The sequence below is a fragment of the Bidens hawaiensis genome, unplaced genomic scaffold (assembly GCF_021521415.1).
Source record: "Bidens hawaiensis isolate Kalapana, Puna unplaced genomic scaffold, B.hawaiensis_p1.1 tig00003506_1, whole genome shotgun sequence".
Classification (NCBI taxonomy): Eukaryota; Viridiplantae; Streptophyta; class Magnoliopsida; order Asterales; family Asteraceae; genus Bidens; species Bidens hawaiensis.
In genome coordinates, this window is record NW_027491197.1 from 2293028 (window position 1) to 2300054 (window position 7027).

The 7027-nt window shown below is 36.1% G+C and overlaps 1 long non-coding RNA gene across 1 annotated transcript; it reads left to right on the top strand.

Moving 5' to 3' along the window:
- Positions 1 to 2739: 2739 nt before the first annotated feature.
- LOC143623587 (uncharacterized) lies at positions 2740 to 3239 on the top strand. Its single transcript, XR_013151924.1, has 3 exons — positions 2740 to 2921; positions 3008 to 3046; positions 3162 to 3239. It is a non-coding gene; the product is annotated as an uncharacterized LOC143623587 (long non-coding RNA).
- The last annotated feature ends 3788 nt before the right edge of the window (positions 3240 to 7027 follow it).

Here is a 7027-nt window from a genome sequence, read left to right on the forward strand (position 1 = left end):
CCACCGCGATTGCATCCAAGATCCACGCCGTTTGCCCTAGACTGTTGGACAACAACAACACACCCATGCTCTTGCCCTCTTTTCTTTGCCAATTCCTCCAACTCCTAACGGGAAGAAAAAAACTGAAACAGTTATAACATGAAATTTAAAACGCATTCAAAATACTAATTACAAAATTTATCTTTTTTAACAAAACGTATGGTTTCGTACGTTATCCGTTTTATACGACACCGTCTCCTCGCGAATGTAATTATCACCATCGTCGTCGTCATAATCTTTGTTACCAGAAATATGTCTTGTGTACTCGTTGTCACCAGTCTCTTGAGCGGTTTCAAGAATGTGGTCCGGTTCTGGTTGTGACCGATATGACTCCTCTACTGGTAAGGGGTACGAACGTTGACTACCGGAATACGGCTCTTCAGTATTAAACTGGTACGAATGCTGGGTAACGTAATACGGGTTTCAGAGAAATGGTATGACGGCTGACCATAATCGATTCTATTTCATTGATCCATCATACACCTATTTTTTCATCCCCTCACAATGATCGATTCCATTTCATTTATTGATCTGTGTACCAGACACTACCAAAGTTTTGATGGTTTATCGGTTACGAATTTAAAAAACTTTAATTTCTTCACTCTTTGGTGATTTCAACACAAACTATTTTAAAATTTGGACAGAAAGTTCATTAAAAAAAATTATTTCTATTCTTATACCTTACTCAGTCTACATTCTCACTATGCCACCTATACTACGACCAATAGTATCATAGGGTCTGCTTTAGGGGTTGTGCTGGACACCCTATACACCCCTTAATATGGGGCATATAGTGTAATACGTCACATATTAAGGGGTGTTTGTCTTTTATTTTGTATCTTATTTGCACTTATTGTATAATACGCCCCATATTAAGAGATATACATCACGTATTGTGCTATATGCGACATATAGGGTACGGTTATTATATTGTACCCTATATGTCGTGTATTGCATAATCCGGGACATATAGGTTCAGTTTGATTAATTGAGCCATCCGGCTCCCCTTTCTTCTCTTTATCTACACTATATTTTAATAGATATAAGATGGGCAAAAAAAGTCATTTCACTAAAAACTCTTAAAATTAAGATTTACATCTATTTAAAAGGATTGTATAAGTGTTAAGTGTATAAACTTTTAACCAACATATATTTTTAGTGATCCCGACCAAATCCAAGATCCTCACAATTTAAATCGTTCAAAAATTGAGTTCAGATCTGACATTTTGAAACATACTAATCGTATTCATCGGCCACTCTTGGGATTTCCTAAACTCCCAACATCACCATCTTCAACGTCTTGCCACCCAGGCAAATCCATGGCTTTATTTGTGTCTTTTCCCTCCCTGAAGCTTTGCCATCACCACTCGGTGTTGTTTCCTTTTGGTTCCTAGGGTACTAATTTTGTGTTATTCACCTTCATCCTTTTATTCCTCATGATATGCTTGAGAATTGGTTTTTTGTTTGTACCAATCTTTCTTTAATGTGCAGGTTAAAAAAGAAGCCTTTTTCTCAGGACTCCATGTATGTTGGTAAATTTCATGGCTTATAATTATTCTTACATAAATTAATATTTTTTTTTCGACCAGTGGGTTAATTTGCAGGGAGGTTAATTAGATTGTAGTTTTTACAATTGATTTATCATAGCAAGTCCTGTAGATTTTTGAAATTCTTATTAACCATGTGTTTTGTTGTTGTGTTCATTTTAAAGGGTTTTGTTTCATAAGTTATTGTCTTATTGTGAGATTCCTGCTCATTTCTCAATATTCATAGCTTTACACAAGAGAAGCTTAAAACCTTAAGACCTAATTTTGGGCCCAAACATGTGACTTTTACAATAATTACATGGTTAGCATCAACAAGGGTTTATATGAAGTTGTTTTCTATTTAAGTTATCTGGTTGGTATATTGGATGGCCACCAAGTCAATTTTTTTTGTTTTAAAATTCAGCATAAGAAATATTATTTTGGAATCCAATTACATACTTCAAAAGTCTCACTTGCAATGAACATGGATTGGTGTGTTGTTTAGGTATATGTTATGTACACGAGTATAGGGTTATTGATGAGGAACTAATTTGAAAGCTCTTCAATGAACATGTCAAAGAGGTTGGATTCAGGTGATTGCAATGATGCTGTAAAGGGTCAGAGTGTTGAGATGCACATATGGATTGGTATAAAAAGAGTTTCTCTTTTTTACTTAAAATTTTTGGGATTCTCCGGTGCTAAATTGATTTTACTTTTTAGAATACATCTTTTCTATATGTGGCTTTGTGCCATTCTAAAGTGGAACAAGTAACAACAAAAGACCTCTTAGAACTCTTACAAATTGAAAGTATAATCTTGAAAGGTATGACTTGACCCTTGACCCATAACCCGTGATCCTATTAATCCAGACTGACCCGTTTGAATGTTTATGCAGACTCGACACACGGTCTCTCTATCTGATTTGGATAACACCATGGAATCTTTATTGGTGTTTAGTGACAATAATCAATAACATGTACAACGGCTATCTGACTTTCCGCTTAATTAAAGGTCAACACAAGTTCCAAGTCAAAAAATGATAAAAATTTGTAAAGTTAATCTTTTCTTACCATTTAAGTCTTTGTAATTTACTTATGTTTCATGTTTCTTTTACCATTACATAAACTAATGAATGTCTTCGTCTTCGTTGATTTAATTAAACGAGCTTTTCATGAACAGCTCACTGTTTGTTTCGTTTACAGGCCTAGATGTCACAGTTTCTAATATTTGAATAGCTTTTATAGATGAATATTTTTTTGTTATACAAAATGCAGGATCTTGTTAGAAGATTTTACAAGTCGTGAGAAACACAAGAGATCATTATGTTTAACTGATGCACTATATAAAGCTAATATGGTGAGAATCTTAATTGTTGTATTACTTTTATTGAAGATTTTCACTCTCTTTTATGAAGGTTTCTAATACATTTCTTTTGCTTATAGGTATTTTAGCAGATGTAGTTGGTGCAAATTTAAACTCAGGTGATGCAAGGGTCTTCTGACCAATTCAAGTTCTTTCAATGTAAATTTTCACAATTTTTTGGTATTCTTTTTAACAACACATTTTTTTATGAATATCAACTTATGCTACACAGAGGTTGCTTTCAGTTAGCAAGTTGGAAACACAAGAGTGAGATTAGAAGGTGACATATATTAACCAAGTGGTCTCCTGACTGGTGGTTCTCGCAAGTAAGCAACATTTCATAAAATAATAGTAATACTAATACTAATAATAATAAATAATATATAAAATAACAATAAATAATTACAATAATAATAATAATAATAAATATATAATAACAATAAATAATTACAATTAATAATAATAATAATAAACACATAAATACATGGCCTTGTTACCAAAAGGGGGGTTAAAGAGGATTAATATGCCCCGTATAGTTCAATACGGGGGCATATTAATCCCCCTTTCACCGTCTGTATCTCCTTCTGTATCCATTCTCACACACAAACAAACAAACATCCAAACCCCACCATCTTCTCTGTTCTAACTCGTCGTACAAACCCCACCACCATGCTCATATCCTCGCCGTCCATCCGTCTCCGGCGTCCAAACCCCACCACCATCCCCGTTCAACTCGTTGTTCAAACCCCACCACCATCATCGTCTCCCCGCAGTCCATCTGTCGCCGGCGTCCAAACCTCACCACCATCCCCGTCCATCCCATCGCCGCCGTCCAAACACCACCACCATTCCCGTCGCCGTCGTCCAAACCCTACCACCAACAAACTCCGCCATCACCACCGCCGTTCATAACCACCGCCGTTGTCGTTCATCACCGCTACCCTCGTCGTTAATATTAAAAGGTACATTTTCATCATCAACTTAGATCAAATAATTTTTATTCGGGTATAATTTTTATTCGAGTTTAGTTTGTTATTGTCATGTTATTGTCGGGCAGTTGTTATTGTCGGGTTGTTGTTATTGTTGGTTTACAATGTGTGAATGGTTAGATTAACGGGTTGTTATTGTTGGTTTACAAAGTGTGAGTGGTTAGATTGTCGGGTTGTTGTTATTGTTGGTTTACAATGTGTGAATGGTTAGATTAACGGGTTGTTATTGTTGGTTTACAAAGTGTGAATGGTTAGATTGTCTGGTTGTTATTGTCGGGTTGTTATTGTTGGTTTACAAAGTGTGAAAGGTTAGATTGTCAGGTTGTTATTGTCGGGTTGTTGTTGGCGGGTGCAGCTGGAGATGCAGCGGTCGATGCTATAGACCCAACGCCAGATTGTTTGGGTCATCAGTTACCTCGGCGCCGCTCCTCGTAGTGAAAGGTAAGAGGTACCACCTCCACCTACTTTTGACCACGAGGTGAGCACGCCGGGAGTTAGACGCGGACGAGACGACGACGTGGACGACAACGGTTAGGGATCAGGCGCCAGATGCAGGGCCGACGACCACGTTGATGTTCACGATGCAATGTTTACGGCCCTTGGCTTCGACGACACACCGTTTTTATAGTTTGTATGTATTTCGTTTTATTTTGTACAAACTCAATGTTTTGTATATAATAATGTTTTGGTTTGGTGTATATACGTGTTTATTGTTTTGCTAAAAAAATTTTGTTATAAGAACACATTTTCTAAAACAAAATTATTATATAAAAACAATAAAGAAAAAGGAAAAAAAACAAAACTAAAACATAAAAAGAAAAAGGAAAAAACATTAAAAAAAATAAAATCATAACAAGACAAAATTGGTGAAGTTTTCTAAAAACCCCCTTTATATCCGCAATAAGAGGGATATAGAGGGGTTTTTTAGAAAACCCACTTGGTGCCTCTAAAAAATCCCTTATTTTAGTCGCACTAGTATTAGGGTGCTAAGGTCATGATATACATTTACGATCTTCAACTTCATGTAGGCATCATATCACATAATTTACCTTATTCACTTCATCTCACTACAAGGAAATTGTTTAATCCCTAACATCTCTTTACTAAATGCAAAACTAATTCTTGAATATTGTGTGTATAGAAGATTTCAGAGTCCATTAACATTTTAACGAACCTTACATTTTTAAGTCATAAAAGGAGTGGTATGCCACTCGTTAACCCTTGCCAACCCAGCTTTATCGCCCTGGACGTTAAGGTATACCCCTGGGCATAAGAGACCGACGTTAAGGGGTGTATGTTAACAAAGTAGAGAGTGTTAAGCACGGAAAAGGTAGGACAGTCAAACTAACAACTAATCAAACTTTTGTTTTCTTTATTTCCCTTATCATCCGTAACTAGCTAGTTAGACCTTCTTAACCCACAACACCCTAGTTAACGGTTGAACTAGTTAAAGCATCACTACCTACGTAACAGTAACGTGGCGTTTTAACTAGATTTTACCGGTTAAACTAGACAAGTAGGGATGGCAGTGAAACCCGAATCCGATGGGAAAACCCGAAACCCCACATAAATGGGACGGGTAATACCCGACCCATTAGGGTTTGGATGTGTTTGGGATTAGCTTTGAAATTTTTCGTGGGTTTGGGATCTGTAATATACCGATTACCCGGCAAATTACATACCCGACGTACCCGACTTAAGTTTTCTTAAATATATATTTTATAATATCAATCATTAGATGATATAAAATGTACCAGAACTATGCCAATGAAAAAAATTGTCCCACTTTAATAGTATATATATATATATATATATCGATCGTGCATTATATATATACTGATCAGTATATATTTTTTCATGAAAAAGCCCCAGTTTTTTCATCAATAGTTAGTATACAGTACGTTATATATAAATTAATCAATATAGAATAGTAATCAACTTTGAAAATTGTTCCAATTGATAAAAACTTTTGTTCCAATCAGGTCATTGAACTTTCATTTTTGTTCTAATTCTAGATATTTTACCTGTATAGCAGGTAATGTATGTTTTTTTTTTAATTTTTTAATGTTTTTACTTTGCATAATAATTTTTAAACTTTTAAAGATTGAGAAAATTAGTAAATATGCGAAATATAATTTTAAAATTTCGAAAATTTGCAAAAACAAATTCGGAAAATTGCAATAAATTGCAAAAATTGAAAAAAAAATAAAAAAATGTTCAAAACGGGTCGGAACGGGTTAGGGTCAACATGTTCGGGTTAGAACGGGTCAAGATCGGAACTGGTCAAAACGGGTTTCGGGTCAGCCTTTTTTTTTACCAACGAATCAGCGTGTTTTCAACAAGTTACAGCTCGTTTTAACAGCAAAAGCTCGTTTAAGCGATTTTTTCAGTTCGTTTCAGCACCTAACAGCTCGTTTAAGCGATTTTTCAGCTCGTTTCAGCACCTAACAGCTCGTTTAAGCGATTTTTCAGCTCGTTTCAGCACCTAACAGCTCGTTTAAGCGATTTTTCAGCTCGTTTAAGCACCTAACAGCTCGTTTAAGCGATTTTTCAGCTCGTTTCAGCACCTAACAGCTCGTTTAAGCGATTTTTCAGCTCGTTTAAGCACCTAACAGCTCGTTTAAAGCGATTTTTCAGCTCGTTTCAGCACCCAACAGCTCGTTTAAGCGATTTTTCAGCTCGTTTCAGCACCCAACAGCTCGTTTAAGCGAGTTTTCAGCTCGTTTCAGCATCCAACAGCTCGTTTAAGCGAGTTTTCAGCTCGTTTCAGCACATAACAGCTGGTTTAAGCGATTTTTCAGCTCGTTTTAGCACCCAACAGCTCGTTAAGCGATTTTCAGCTCGTTTCAGCACATAACAGCTTGTTTAAGCGATTTTTCAGTTCGTTTCAGCACCTAACAGCTCGTTAAAGCGATTTTTCAGTTCGTTACAGCACCTAACAGCTCGTTTATGCGATTTTTCAGTTCGTTTCGACCCGAAACCCGTTTCTAAATCATTGTTAGGTGCTGAAATGAGCTGAAAAGTCGCTTAAACGAGCTGTTAGATGCTGAAATGACCTGAAAAATCGCTTAAACGAGCTGTTAGGTGCTGAAACGAGCTGAAAAGTCACTT